The following is a 17,314-nucleotide window of genomic DNA, read 5'->3' on the forward strand; positions in this document are numbered from 1 at the left end:
TGGGGCCTTTGTCAATGGTAGTGGGCTGTGAGGGCCTTCACCATTCTGTCCCTGCTGCAGCTGTTTCTACAGGACCATACTGTGTAGCATGGCATACACTATGAAGATGTGGGCACATGTGCCTGGAGAGTACTGCAAGGCTCTACCAGATATGTCCAAGCAATGGAACCGTGATTTCAGCATCCCAAACACACGCTCTATGATGAATCTGGTTTGTGCATGGAGTTCCTGCATGGGTGTGTGTGCATTTCTGATGGGAGTCATCATCCACAGTTCCCGTGCATAGCCAGCATCCCCCACTAGGTGGCCATTTTGGATGTCCCCCCTGGCAAATAACTGATACAGCTGTGAGGCATGCCCGATGTGGGAGTCATGATAGCTTCCAGGGCTGCCAGCACATACATCCATGATAATGCCCTGTGCATTGCATATGACCTGGCAGTTGATGGAGGTGTAGCCCTTGCAGTTTATGTAGCACCTACCCTGCTCACCGGGTGGTGACTTAATGTGTATGTGCATGCAGTCTATTGCACCCAGTACCTCCAGGTATTCTGCCACATGGTGGAATAGACGCATATTGCTGGCCAACACCTCCTGTGTTCGGCGGAAGTATATGTGCTCATTGGCATGTGGTAACATGGCATCCAGGAACTGATGTAGTACCCTGGATGCTGATGCCTGTGAGATCCCCATGATATCCCAAGTTGGTCTTTGAAAGGTACCTGTAGCTAGTATTCTTAGGCTTACACATACCTTCGTATCCAGTGGGATGGATTCCCCTCTGTTTGTTCTGGCTCTGAGGCGTAACCGGCACAGCTTCACAAGTTGCTGTAGGGTGTCCCTGTCCACCCTATAATGCTCTACTATCTCCAGATCATGTATCCCCTGGTAGGTTACCCTGGGTTTGAACACTCCCTTCCTCCTCTGGTGCCAGTGGTGGTCATGTGCATCATCCTTCATACCACCTTCAGTTTCCAACACATGCTGGTGGATCAAAGCTATGGCAGCCCCTAACATGTACATAATAAAAGTTCCCTGTCTGTATATACCACTGGTGCAGATGTGTGTGAGGTGCTTTCACACTTTATAGTATTGTGCTATGGATGCTGCTGATGTAAGTGGGTGTGTATGAGTTATTCCAGCTGCTGCATGTCTTCATTATGGGTTTTGCAATGAGTACTGTGAGTGTGGGGCCTTTACTGTCGAGATCTACTTGCCTGCCTTGATTAATCTGTTGCCCTTTAATTCACTTTTAGACCTGGATCCCCTCCCATTATTAGGCATGCATCCACCTGCCGTCTTTCTTGTTTTGTACTTTCCCTACCCAGTCATGGTTTAATGTGCCTTGTAGCTGATATACTGCATATTGCCTTTGTTCTGCTTTGTCACTTTGCTGTTTTCTTTGCAGTACAGCCCCTCCCATTCCCTGTTCTGCAGGTAGCTGCTTGCAGCCTTGTTAGCTGCTGTCAATGGCCCACTGTAGGCTCCTAGGTGTTAATTAGTCATTTGTACTCCAGTTTCACTGCTGCAGCATTTCCTTATTTCTTTCCTATATCCTTGCTGTTTCAGCTATAGTAAGCCCCGCTCATACCCATTTACCGGGCTTACGTGCTTTTTCATCTCAGTTCACATGTATACTCGGTTACCTTGTGTACTCTCAGCTAAACATAGCTATGGGCAATTCGACACACCCCTATCCTGCAGCTTTGCCTAGCTAGGGGCAGGCCAGTTTAGCAATGCTCCAATGTGCTTAAAGCAATGGCAACACACCCCTCTCTTGATGTCATCTGTATCTCAAGGGCTCATCTCGGTATTATAACGCTATGCAGTGAGGTGCATCCTTACACCAGCGGGGAATCTGCGATTCACTATTACTCCTCTCATTTGCATGGCATTGCCTACTAATTCCTAGCTACTGCGCATAACACTGTCACTGCCCCTTAGCAACCCTTGCGCCATGTGTATGGTGTAGCATGCCTGCCGTTGACTATTATGGGGAAATCATTATATGTGTTTCATTGCAGTTTTATTCTGCATTTTTATATATTCCTTGCGATCCCCTTTGCGCACCGCTGCCCTGCGCTTCCACGTAACGATAGTGCGATTATATATATTAAATGTTAATTTTATATTTTGTACATGTTTTTTATGCCAATGGCTATATATTTAGCCATTGGCATATAATAACAATATAATACACGTGCTTGGTCGGCTGTCATGGCTCCAATTTTATGTTTGCAAAAATGTAAACCGTTTTCTACGGTTTACATTTCTGCATGCTTACACTATGCCTGCACCACGTCCTGAATCACTGCATACCTTCATTTGCATGCTACACTGCTGCACGTGGGGTAATTAGCATACAAGGCTCAGGAGTTGTGCAGGCGTAGCGTACGCAGGTAGTGCACATGTGAACAGCTCGTACCTGAATCACTCAGTGGCCATCTTTGCTGTTAGAACGCCGATGCTACACCTGCACCTGGTGCAAGCTTCATGACGGGGAATGTTTGAACTATATCTTTTCAAAGGGAAACAGAGCCTAACAAGTCTGAGTTGTATTAGTACACCTGGTGCTCTTTTTTGTTATTCTGTATTTATAGTCTTCAGAAGTGTGGGAACTATTGCATTCTAATTGTCAGTACTATTTACCCGTTCAAAACAAGTAAAGAAACTACTGAGTGGTTTTTTTTTTATTATTTGTAGTATATTTTATAAGTTCTCAAGTTAAGTTGAAGACTGCTGCTGCAGAGACCTATTTCTTTTGTACTTTACAAAACTAATTGTTTAATCACTGTTTTTTTTTTTTTTTTTTTGCGGCTTGCTGAAGACATCAGCCTCTGGTCTGTTTTATTATAATTATAGTAATTATATGAGAATTATCTGCAAACAGCATGATTTTCTGTGTTGAACTGGGTGCAATATAATGTATAGATCACATGCATGTATTTTTTTACTGCTGCTTTTGACATGTTTTTTACTTATATGTGTGCTGACTTTGAAGTATATGCCTATTGTGTTGTGCTGGGGAACATCTCAATGGCTCATAGGTATTTACTAGGCTAATGATCAAGCCCTGCATTTCCATGGTAATTATTAGCTCTTATATTTTGCAATATAAATCTCCAAAGATGGGCCAAAAAGTATATGCTGGGGTAATTACATACGTTGCCTATTCATGAGGGCCATTGGTGCTAAACTGTGGTGAGTGTGTTACCCATTCATTGTCCGTGTCATGTCTGAATACATTAAGTACCTGCTCTGTGTGGAGAAGAAAACAATGGTTTTCTCTGTGATACATACCTATCTCTCCAACATGTTCTAGTAATCTTGCAAAAGAGATTAAGGCCCCTTCAGTGGGTACTTCTGGACTACAAACATGTAATAGGTGTGTAATAGGTCTGCTAGAATAGGATTTGTTGAGGATCTGTATGTGAGGCAAAGTTTGTTTCATGGTAGTGAGAAGAGAAACAATGCTTTGAGATGGTTTGCATATTTTTCATGATTCAAGCCCTTGAACTTTTTTAGTGACGAAGCAGGACTGGCCTTTGATCAACTGGTGCCCTAGGCAAAAGGTCTCCACAGCCCCCTCCAGTACCACCCTATGCCTCCATTCTGGTCTATGTACACCATCCAGATTAATGGAAAAGTGCCCCTGATACAGTGGCACCCTAGGCGGCTGCCTAGTTGGCTTATGCTTAAGGCCTGTTATGTGAGAAAGCATTATGGTTATTCCAGTTATGATAGATGTTTAAACTAATACTTACAGAAAGGAGCATTACACTCAACTATCGGCCTAATGACTGCTGAGTACACAGCAACAGTAATGTCCCTGGATATGGATACCACAACTATATAACTTGTGAGATAAAAAGGAGTTCCTTACAACAGTGGATACTTGGTGATCAAAGAACAGTTCATTGTCAACATAGGTTTCTTTATCTCTAACAATAGGATCAATTTTTGGTGTTGGGGGGATTGTTGTCAATGTGATAGTTACAAAGGGAGTCATGCTTGCCAAAGGATATGATTATACATTTACTTTTAGTCCATGGTGCCCCACCATCTCATATGGGCCAGCTTTGCAGCCAAAGTCTAGACCTAAAAGACTTGAGCATTCCATATCTGTCATGCTTCCTGACATGTAGCACATCTGCATAAGGCAATAAAAGCTTTTACTCACAGTAGGAAACATGGAGAGTAGTAGTTGATCCTAACAGTTGCAGTAGTCTGATGTATTCTTTGAAGGACTTTCTTTTGTGACTAACCTTCAACAAATGTAACCACCTTAATTGTATCACTGTGTAGTGGAGAAGCTCGCAAATCTCAGAGTAGCCACTAATTGATACTGGCACGACACAGAAAGCAACAAGGACGTAGGATATAGATGTCTATAAATAACATCCAGCATACTAAAAAAATGTACACATTATACTTACAGTCTCAAAATACCTTTGTCACTGTGAGCTGTATTTGTCTATTACATATATTACTGAAATTATTATTTTCAACAACTTACAGATGCATTTCAATGATTATGCCAGATAAAGATCCTAAGTCAACACAGAATAAATAAAAATAAATATTTTCTACTGCACCCTCCCATTAGAGGAACATAACAGATCTTTCTATTGTCACATTCTCCTTTTTTCATTTTAAACTTGGAAATATTATCCAATGCTTAGAAATAATGTAGAATTATTTTTTTGTAAGCAACTGGGCCACTACTATTTCATCATTTTGTTTAAATTGTCTCTGAATTCTGAAGCTTTCCTTAAACATACAAATGTATTAATTAAGTGTGGCACCCATTACAGTATTTAATAAATAATGATAACACTGCACAAGTAATTATCAGCACTTCTTTTCCTGTCACCAAACTTTAGTAAATGGTAGTCAGGTAAGTTGCAAATTAATACATTTCTTTGCCGTCTATTTATATGACAGTCTTACTAAACATGAGTTAACAAAGAATCATGTTAAAAATTAGAACTAGGACACTGCAGTCTTTAAACATGCCTCAGTGTTTACTAACTACTCAAGTGGCAATCTTATTACTAGTCCTATAAGTAGATCAAACACTGAATTCCTCTCCTTTCAGCTTCAGTCTTAAAGATCAATTTTTTTTAATTTATTTTAATGTTTGTTAACCAGGGAAGTCCAACTTGGAACAAAGCCAATTTTCAGTGGGGGCCCAGGGAGAAACACTCCAGATGCATGTCTTTGTAACATGGGAGGAAAGAAGAGCACCCAGAGAAAACCCACACAAACACAGGGAGGACATACAGACTCCACACAGAAGGCACCCCAGCTGAGAATTGAACCAGAGAACCTCTTGTTGGGAGGTGACAGTGCTACTGCTGCACCAGTGTGCCATCATAACCATCATCATACCAATTGCATGTGATTTACTTGGTGTGAAAAAACAAACCTTACCTTACAGACACACTATCCAAGATTTAAGGAGGGGTAGTTTGATTTGAAAGCCTCAGTCACCTGCCATACAGCACTCTGAGATTAGATCTATGACTATGACTGTGTCACCACTCTGACCCAGTTACATCATAGTGTGGAAGAGAGGCTAACCGTACTCAGAGGGTGACCACTAATTGATACCACTTCAGCCAACAAATAATACATACTTCTTGCATCACAGCTTCAGGCACTCTTCAGTAAATCTAACTTTCTAAGTAACCTAGTGAAATAAATGCTTTCATAATATTCAGCTATCTAGGCTACAGCTCTTGATTCAGTTTTCCTTTCTGTATGTTACATAACAAACTTACTATTCATACTTGAAACAGCTAAATTCAACTCCTGGATTATCATCCTTTGCCTTACTATTAAAGCATGCTAGTTTGTTTAATTTTACTTTAGTTATTTGCTTTATTCTCTATAGTTGAAATAGAAATTCTGTATAGCAAAGGCATGTAATATTGTAATATTGAAGAGGTAAGCTTTATTTGATATGTGAATGTATGTGATAATAAATGATAATTATAATCTTGAATTTAAAAATATAAAAGTTAAAAAATCATATGGACAAATGTGTGGCACTACAAAAGATAATCACTTAGATTTCCTTTAGGAGGTAAGAATGTGATGGAATTGAATAAAATGCTTGATGCTTAATTATTAAAAAATAGCTTTTGACAATATAATTCATGTAACATTTATTGTTAGAGATGCCAACAGAATATTTATTAAAACTTGCAATTATACAGTTTTGAACTTTCTTAAAGATTCTTTGGGCATATTATTGATTAGCATATATTTGGTGTCTCACACGTCTTATACAAATTTAATGTCACACAAGGATTCACATTATATTTCACTTTTTTAATGTAGTTTGCATGTATTACTTAACAGTTAAACAATGAATTAGAGAATACTAGTTAACTCAAGCACATTTTCATGTTTTTATTCTGTTAATTTATGCCCACAAGTCTGTTGTAAGCACAATGAAATGCTATGAATATTGTGTACAGAAAAAAAAACACTGGAGACAGATATACATCAATAAAGCTAGAACACCTGCACCAGTAAGAACAATGAACAAAGTTGTAGATGATTTACATTTTAGCCAAGAAAGAATGATAATGCTTAGAATTAAATTTAGACCAGCAAACTTGATAACATAGAGTAAGTCACAGAAACAAATTAAAAAAAAACACAGAAAGAATAGCTGTTTCTTGGAATTAATTATTGAGAATTTTACAGGTTTCTCTCTGCCACAGCGAGTTGGAAGTAGCTTATTTATTTTTAAACCAGGATACTTAATGTTTGGACAAATGACCATAAATCATATATAGTTTCATAGTTTAAAATTACTGGGTAAAGGTCAGATACCATTACAACACTGGCTCCAAATTCACTGAATGTATCTCATTTTTCCCTGTAACACACAGATGCCCTATAATATAAAAAAATCTAGCAGACTATGCATTCACTGAATTACATATTGTTTTTCCTTCTTTTCTTTTTTCAGGAAAAAATGTGGTATACAAACTAATATGTTATGGTGGGCTGAATGTACCACCAGGCTAGGCTTACCTCTTAGTCATTGAATGAGTACTCACTTGATCAGGTATGAACTTATCAATTTACCTTATTCATTTGAAACTTCTAAAGCCACAGAAAATCCTTAGTGATGACATGTACCTTGCTTGTAGGACTGTAAGGGATTGAGTAGACCAAAAAAACTCATATATCTCTATAAATCAAGCAGTCCACCTTGCACAAGGGCCAGAGATTTAAGTCTCCTCCTCTTCACCGTCATCCTCAGCCCCTTTTTTCCCCTTTTCTACATGGGGTCAGAGTATTGTGTCAGCTGTCAGCATCTCTATCTGCTCAATGCCACTCTCCTACCCTCTTCAACACTCATGCCTGACTACTGCAGGTCATCTCTCATGCAATCTAGCCACCTCTTTGCTGGACACTCTTGTTTCTTCTTGTTTTCTTCCTATCTGTACCAAATCTTCTTCACTAGATTGTTTTCTGCTTTTCTACATACATGCCCAAACCACAGTAATCTGTTTGCTTTGACCTTTTCTATAATTGGAGCTACTTTGGCCTTTGCTGTTATATTCTCATTTATTCATATGTCCCACAGAGTGCATCCTAGCACCTGTCTTAGGCACTTCATCTCCATCACCTCTAGGTTCATCATCTGCTCTGCTTTAACTGCCCAGGTTTCTGTACCACACAGTAGTACTGGACATATCACTATTTTGTAAGCCTTACTAGTCAGCTTCTTTGGCATTCTTCTGTCACATACTACACCTGACACTCTGTGCCAGCTGCCTGCAGCCTCTCTGATTCTAGTTTTCACATCTTCATTCAGACTTCCTTTCTTCTCAAACATCACTCCTAGATACCTGAAGCTGTTAACCTGCTCTACTATTTCCTTTCTATCTCAATTCTCAGCTTCTTCTGAACTTCACCATTTACTGCCATTACAACTGTCTTAGCTGTACTCAGTTGCATCCCATGTGCCTTATTCTATTTCTACTACAATCAACAAATAAGGTTAAAAAGAGGGATATAATTGCATTCTATACCGACCCCTTCTCTGGAACAAGTAGCTCTCAGAATTAAGCAATATGACACACTGTCTGCTTTTAAAAAAGAGCTGGACAACAAGATGAATAACCACTAATTCACCCATGTTATGAATGTTCTGATCCTCTCTGAAAAGAAAGGCAAGGCCTATAAGTCAGTGTTGACAAGCTGCAATGGCCTCCCATCATTGCTTTCATACTGTTATGCTCCTACTCACTGCTGGTGAGATCTATATGTGTACACCTGAAGTGATTCACTGTCTGTCTTATTTTCTGTTTCATCTATGGTTCTGAGACTATGGAGTTATTCTATGTAACTAGAGGGTGTAGGGGTCAAAGCACTTCGCATGTAGATATAAGGAGGCTTGCTTCCTGCAAAAAAATGCTTTTACTTTTTTATTGGGTTGAGTTCTAATCAGTTGAAATCAAAGAAGTGTATCATTCTCAAGTTAGGCCTTGACAACATTTAGAGGAAGCATTATTTATGTTTCTATGATTGTTTGCTATTCAAGTAGGCAAGCTGGTCCATGATTTATTTCAGCTATGACATGGGAAATTTGCAGCATAGTTATGTGATTGTGTAGATTTTTTTATTTCAGCAACAACAAGTGTACAACCTATGTCAATAAGTAAATTCTGATTTAATAGCGATCTTAAAAAATCTACATTTCTTTGTGGTGGGGTATTACATATTGACACATAAGAGTGACATATTTAACTGGAAGGAATTGTGGAAAATAAAAGCTGTATATTATAATTAGTGAACGTGTGTTTAACTGATTGTGAGAGATTGAACAACTCAGACATATAACAATGCAAAGCATTTAAGAAGTGCCAAAAAATGAATTAAAGAAATACACAACAATAATCATTTTTTACGGGTCTATATTAGAAGACCGACTGTTTAGGTGATCGAACACCTAAACATCGATCTACTAATATCGAACCGCACAATGTCAAACATCCCAGGGAAACACGTCCCTTGGCCACAACACAAAAAAACTTACTTTACATCTAAATTAAGTGGGGGGCTGTGCCCCCCACACCCCCCTAACTAAATATACCAACTCCAAGATCGCTTAACAGTAGAGAAAGAGCAAACTCCAGCGAACGGCCAAGGGAAATCTTTCCCTGCATTAAAATGTCCGTTCGCCGTTTTTTTGCTTTCGATATTAGAAGATCAATGTTTAGGTGATCAATCACCTAAACATTCGGTCTTCTAATATAGACACCATTTTTACATCAGAATATAAATGTCTTCTCTTTGTTAATATTGATAAAAGTTGCCTGAAAACAGAGTACTAGTATATGGACACTTTAACATCATCCTATATAAAGTGTAGACACTCACTGAAAAGATGCAAATTTATTGTTCATATTAGAATATGCATATATATTTAGTATATTATCTCTTTTTTATAATATATAATAAACATGAATGCCAATTACAGGTGGAAAAAGGGTGTTTTTTGTTATTTTGGGTTGTGTGGTTACTTAAGATACTATTCAGCATGTTATTTTTCTACTTTTATGAAATACTTTAGGATGAATTAGCTTAAACTGGGGAAATATATAGCTAATGTTTTCTAAGAAAACATTTTTTTGCAAAGTATCTCAGACATAGATCATTATACTTTGAGAGTTGTATTGTTTGCTTTAAATTTGTGTGGATAAGACTGTATATAATGTAGAAAAAAAACAGAGTGATAACAAATAAAACATTTAAAAACAATATGGGTATACCAGATACTGACTTATTTCCTCATCACAAACACATGGGTAAGCGAATTAGTGATGTTCAAATTGTTCCAAATATGACTGGGCTGTATGTGAATAGAACCCAGATTAGGATAAATGTTATCATTACACTGATTCCTCCAGGATAACAATAAAAAAGAAAACAAACAAATGAATAAAATGAAAGAAAGACATGAAATGAGCATTACAGAAGAGCACTATAGGGCTTGAAAATATTTTTTTTCTTTAAAATTGTACACATGAAATTGTTATAAATATTATTTGATGCAAATGATGTTCTTTACGGGAGGTCAGTTTTTTGGTATTGTTTTCTTGTAACTAAATTATTAATTTGAGCTGATGACTGGACAAATGGCCATAAGACATGTGCAGTTTCATAGTTTAAAATGACTGTTAAAGGTCAGAGATCATTAGAACACTGGCTCCACAATTCACTAAATATGTCTTCCTTTTTTTTTTCTTTGTAACACTTAGATTCATAGATTGCTACTAGGCTAACAACCCAGGGGGCCTTTCTAAGCCTAGCCAAGTTTTCCTGAAAAAATAATGATGTCCTGTATCCAAACAGGACATTGAGGGCCAGGGATTTATAACCTAGCTCTGTCCATAAGGGTACATACCCTATTTCCATCCGCTTGGTCTAGATTGCACTTAAACTGAGTAATAGAGAATCTCAGATTCACAACGATGGGCAGCTTGTTCCAAAAGAAAGGTAGCCTCTGAGACACACATCTGTGTCTCAAGCATGTTCTGTTTATGCCACAGACAAAAGTCTGCTCCCTAGATCTTTCATTTCTGTTACTCTTTGACTTACGAATATGTAGGAGAATCATACATGTTGGGTTTACGGATACCTTGTAACCCAAGCATAGACCAGATATTGACATATAGGCATAGAGATGAACTAAAAATAGTGAGCAGCTAGCCAGAATATGTATTCAGTGAACTACTAATTGTGCCTTGCTTTGCCTTTCCTTTCCTTTCCTTTCCTTTCCTTTCCTTTCCTTTCCTTTCCTTTCCTTTCCTTTCCTTTCCTATCCTTGCCTTGCCTTTCCTTTCCTTTCCTTTCCTTTCTTTCTTTCTTACATCCTTGCTTGAAGTCTAGTGCAAATTTCTTTCCACAGCATCCAAACTAGTTTTGGGTCTTTATTATAAATATTCTTGAGACGTGATGTTAAAATAATCATGTGTTGTCTTATAAGGGAGTTAAGTTACTCTGGCACAATGCTCATTTAGAAGGCAGTGTTATACAAAAGTAACTGAGCAGCACAGACTATACAAATTAAAATCCTACTCCACATCTGTTTTTTTTTTCAAAACTTTCTGCAAATAGTTACAGAAGCAATAAACACTCCACATCACTATGCATCCAAGTATCAATTCCTGATAAGTTGTATTATTTTAAAATGTTTCAGTTTTTCATATGGAATTTTATGTTTTGGAATTCTTCCATACTGAAAGTAAAGCAAATCTGTTTAAAAGTCAGCATCCCCTGCATGTTTAAACCAGAAGGAAATAATGTAACTGGATTTATGCATAAGAGATGGTGAGTAAATCTGTGCAGACTGGTGCTGCAAGAAAAAGGTAGTCATGGCTAGGAAGCACCACTGATGTCGGAATTTGTCTTTGTTTGAAGAGCCCCTCTATAGCTGGTTAATGTCTATCATGCTTATCAAAATATTGTCTGTGAATGGTAATTCACTGAGATAGTGAGCTATCAGTTAATTCATTTATCAAATTTAAATCAATCAATCAATAAATAAATAAGCAAGCTATACAGTGCAAAAGATAACAAAATGTTCAGAACTGCCATTTAAAATAATTTATTAATTTATTATCCCTCTGCAAGAGGTTTTCAAAAGAGGCTGCAACAGAAACTTGAGCTCAGTGCTGTATTGCTTACTTCAGTGAAGACCAGTTCAAGTGAATTGTAATGCGAACAATGTGAAAAGCGTTAATCACAGAGAAAAGCAGTAGCTTTAACAAACATTTAGAAGCTGTTCTCTTGCATACAACATTCTTAATACATGATTACTGTTTTGACTTCATGTTTGTTTTGCTTGAGTAGTTCTTTTGGACAACAGTCATGAAATGCTGCAATGTAAGCAGATCTAGAAGCATGGTTGGCATATTCTTGGCAGTAATGACACACTGTCTCCTAGAAACTATACCAAGGACTTCTAACACATTACAGGGAATCTGATACCACAGCTGCCAAGTAGAGAGATCTCTAAGTTGAGGTGAGGTAACAAGTAGGAAAGAGAAAGCCTCTTTCTTTGATTGCATACTAGAGATTACTAGAGTTCATCACCCTGCTGTTACTCACACAGACAAAGGATTTCAGAAAGAGAACAAGAAGATTTTTTTTCCTTCTTTATCCCGTATATTAGTGTTCAGAATACAGAAACAGTGGCCCTACGAAACCTGACAAACAGGTGCTTAATATGAATCTGCTAGAAAGTTATACCGAGCATGTGCATTATTTCTACAACAAAGAACTTCACAACCGTGTTAGTGCTTCACATATGTTCTTCGCGTAGTCCTATTTCACTTTATGTATTATCTTGGTTTATTCTCAGCTAATATTAGAAGATAAATATTAAATGTTCTTAGTACAGTTTGATTCATCACATTCATTTTTCCTCATACATTGTTTATGATGTATATCTCATGTATATCTCCAGGAGAACTGCTTCTGTTATCTTCAACTTGCCATATTTTTAAACCATTTCTCTTCATTTAGAATCCATTGACCTACAACCAGTCTTCGCCAATACCTGAATAGTTTTACTAGCATGTCACACGCATGCAGGTAGTTTTGAGACACTGCTCACCTCTATACTTCTAAAATAAACCTTATGATAGCCATTTATATGTTTTACTATGAACCTTCTTTATACCCAACCTCTTAACTTCACTATTTACATTTTCTGTCATATCTAGTTCCTTCCTTGACTTTCATTTCTTTCAATTTCTAAGCACTCTTTACATTTGCAAATGGAGTTTCTATTTAAATGGGAATTAGATATACTATTCCAAAATCTAGTTTTCAAGTTTTGTAAAGGTTACTACTGTTACTTGGATAACTTACTCATCATATGGCATGGAAACACAATAATTTACTACTTTCTTTGACTTTATGGAAAAACAGCATCAGTTTTTTAAAATTCACCTATAAACTGGGCTGGAAAGAGATTAACTACCTTGACATCAATATATGCTGGTCTCCTGAAACTGGACTATCCTCAGGTATATACAGGAAACCAACTTTTTGCAATACATATTTATTTTTTACCAGCTTCCATCCATATCACCAAAAATGAGGGATAGCCAAGAGCCAGTTTTCCAGAATTTCCATATTGACATCTAGTGATGAACATTGTCAAAAAGAATTCACCTCATTATATGAGATGTTTCAGACTAGGGGATACCCTACAGAGCTTCTCGGGACTATAAAAAGAGAAATTTGATCTGAGAGAAATGGAAAATAGGGCTCTATTCTTAAATATGGGTTACACTTTAACAACAAAGACATCCCTCCTGTTAACGTGAGACCAGATTTTTCCAACAATATGGTTATTCATTATTCACTTGACATCAAGGACATTGAAAACATAGTTTGAAAATACTGTTCAGTTTTTCAGTGTGATGACTGACACCACCAAATGGCTTATTTCACATAATCCTGGATTTACATATAAAAGGAAACACAAAATTAAGAGCCTATTGGAAAATTGCCAACTTAACATTGAAAGGTTTTTTTTCCTACAACTATACCTTGTGGCAAATGCAGTCAATGTGCATACATCAAAAGTAATTACACTGGCAATTTATATGGCAAAATTGCAAAACATTCCAAGGGTGGAAAGCTTCATTGTGGTTCTGAGCGGGTAGTTTACCTGGTGCACTGAGTACATTGTCATACATTCTATATAGGTAAGACGAACAATGCATTAAATAAGAGAATATACCAACATCTATATAGTCTGCAAAAATCTGATAACAAAAGTGCCCTGGCATGTCATGCAACCCAATGTAGAGGTTTTAAAAAATTCCAATTCCTAGTTTTGGAACAGATTTGGTCTACTGTTTATTTGTGGGACTGGAAAACTTTGTACTACATCGAGTGATGCTTTGGCAACTAAGGCTTGATGTCACAGTCTTCCCAGGGTTAAATGACAATATATCTATTATAAGTGAACTTAGAAGGGCATGCATTGTTTGTGTTTAACAAAATGTTTTCTCCACTTGTTTTTCCATTTGCTATATCAGTATGTTATATTTGCTGTGCATTAGATTTGCAGCAATGTTTTTTTAGAACTTGAATTACAACCTGGTCCTTTAAAAATGGATTCAATTACTAGTGCATTACTTGAGTGGACAGAGACAAGGGGGTATTTAAGCATTCTTAGTTTCTTTACACACTGTTCTGATGATGTCTTTTTGGTTTTAAGATGAAAGTGCTTAACAAAGTGTGTTTTGTTGTGTTTTTAACACTGTTTTATTAAAAGTCTGTACTGGATCTCGAGCTGATGCTGAATTTTTCTTTTCATTATTTTTGTTGGTTAATTTCAGTTCCATTTTGGTGTTTTTATGTTCTTAGTACAGTTCATGGTAAAGACAGTGGTGGCATCTAGTGATGAACATTGTCAAAAAGAATTCACCTCATTATATGAGATGTTTCAGGCTAGGGGATACCCTACAGAGCTTCTCGGGACTATAAAAAGAGAAATTTGATCTGAGAGAAATGGAAAATATGGCTCTATTCTTAAATATGGGTTACACTTTAACAACAAAGACATCCCTCCTGTTAAGGATAAGGCATATGAAGAGTTGTATGAAAGGTTGGACACTAAGGAGGGAGAAAAGGACCTGTGCTGATTGGCTAGACAGAGAGACCGAGCTAGGAAAGATGTGCAGCAGGTAAAGGTGATAAAGGATAATGAGGGAAACATACTCACTAGCAAGGAGAATGTGTTGAACAGATGGAAGGAGTACTTTGAGGGGCTGATGAATGAAGACAATGAGAGAAAGAGAAGGCTGGATGATGTGGGGATAGTGAATCAGGAAGTGCAATGGATTAGCAAGGCGGACGTAAGGATAGTTATGAAGAGGATGAAGAATGGAAAGGCTGTTGGCCCAGATGACATACCTGTGGAAGCTTAGAGGTGTTTAGGAGAAATGGCAGTGAACTTTTTAACCAGATTGTTTAATGAAATCTTGGAAAGTGAGAGGATGCCTGAGGAGTGGAGAAAAAGTGTTTTGGTACCGATTTTTAAAAATAAGGGTGATATACAGAGCTGTAGTAACTACAGAAGGATAAAACTGATCAGTCACAGTATGAAATTATGGGAAAGGGTAGAAGGGTAGTGGAAGCTAGGTTAAGAAGGGAGGTGATAATTAGTGATCCACAGTATGGTTTCATGCCAGGAAAGAGCACTACAGATGTGATGTTTGCTCTGAGAGTGTTGATGGAGAAGTACAGAGAAGGTCAGAAGGAGTTGCATTGTGTCTTTGTGGACTTAGAGAAAGTATATCACAGGGTGCCTAGAGAGGAGTTGTGGTATTGTATGAGGAAGTCGAGAGTGGCAGAGAAGTATGTAAGAGTGGTACAGGATATGTACAAGGGTAGTGTGACAGCAGTGAGATCTGCAGTGGGAGTGACAGATGAGTTTAAGGTGGAGGTGGGATTACATCAAGGATTAGCTCTGAGCCCTTTCTTATTTCCACTGTTGATGGACAGGTTGACAGATGAGATCAGACAGGAGTCCCCGTGGACTATGATGTTTGCAGATGACATTGTGATATGTAGTGAGAGTAGGGAACAAGTTGAGGAGACCCTGGAGAGGTGGAGATATGCTCTAGAGAGGAGAGGAATTAAGGTCAGCTGGACTAGAATGGAATATATGTGTGTGAATCAAAGGGAGGAGAGGGGAATGGTGAGGATGCAGGGAGTAGAGCTGGTGAAGATGGATGAGTTTAAATACTTGGGATCAACAGTTCAGAGTAATGGTGAGTGTGGAAGAGAGATGAAGAAGAGAGAACAGGCAGGATGGAGTGGGTGGAGAAGCATGTCACGAGTGATTTGTGACAGACGAGTACCAGTAAGAGTGAAAGGGAAGGTCTACAAAAAGGTAGTGAGACCAGCTATGTTATATGGGTTGGAGACTGTGGCATTGACAAAAAGGCAGGAGTCAGAGCTGGATGTGGCAGAGTTAAAGATGTTAATATTTGCACTGGGTGTGATGAGGGAAGACAGGATTAGGAATAAGTATATTAGAGGGTCAGCCCAGGTTGGACAGTTTGGAGACAAAGCCAGAGAAGCGAGATTGTGTTGGTTTGGACATGTGCTGAGGAGGGATGCTGGGTATATTGGGAAAAGGATGCTAAGGATGAAGCTGCCAGGTAAGAAGAAAAGATGAAGGCCTAAGATAAGGTTTATGGATGTGGTTAGAGAGGACATGCAGGTGGTTGGTGTGACAGAGCAAGATGCAGAGGACAGGAAGAAATGGAAACAGATGATCCACTGTGGTGACCCCTAATTGGGAAAAGCTGAAAGAAGAAGAAGAAGAAGAAGGTGTTCTTAGTACAGTTGATTCATCACATTCATTTTTCCTCATACATTGTTTATGATGTATATCTCCTGTATAACTCCAGGAGAACTGCTACTGTTATCTTCAATTTGCCATATTTTTAAAACATTTCTCTTCATTTAGAATCCAGTCTTCACCAATACCTGAATAGTTTTACTAGTATGTCCCAAGCATACAGATAGTTTTGAGACACTGCTCACATCTACCACTATACTTCTAATATAAACCTTATAATAGCCATTTATATGTTTTACTATGAACCTGTTTTGTACCCAACCACTTAACTTCAATATTTACATTTTCTGTCCTATCTAGTTTCTTTCTTGACTTCCATTTCTTTAAATTTCTAAGCACTCTTCACATGATCTATTATCTGTTTTTCAAGCCCACTAATGCACCTCTTCAAATGTTTTATTTCATACGAATGGAATGTAAATATCCAATGAATATGTAAATGTTGATGCATATTACATAATGTCTGCATGTGTATATTACTCAAAGTTTGTTTAAAAATATATGAAATATGTTGGAGCTGTACTCCCCAGGTCTCTGCTGTAACTTTTTTTTGACTAAACCCAGTTGGACAAACCCAGCAAATGAAAGAAAATATATAGATACAATTATTTAAGCTATTTCTGTCATTGTTTTTGTTCCATGTCTGCATTTCTGTTGTCTTAAGATTATAACGCAGAGATCAATATATACAGATAAATGTAATTTCTTTCCAACAGAAAAGTGAGAAAGCAACTTGAAAATTTTGCAGATTCAGGGAAAATGTTTGGGTGTCCATCAGTTCTCGGGTGGCTAAAATTTTTTTTGTGAAATGTTATAGTCCACAGTCTGCCATAAAACTTGTATTTTTGATCATGTATTATGTTTTTGCAGGTACTGCAAATAATTTTTATA

This window comes from Protopterus annectens, chromosome 1.part1 (assembly GCF_019279795.1).
Source record: "Protopterus annectens isolate FY-2018-M chromosome 1.part1, PAN1.0, whole genome shotgun sequence".
NCBI classification, from domain to species: domain Eukaryota; kingdom Metazoa; phylum Chordata; order Ceratodontiformes; family Protopteridae; genus Protopterus; species Protopterus annectens.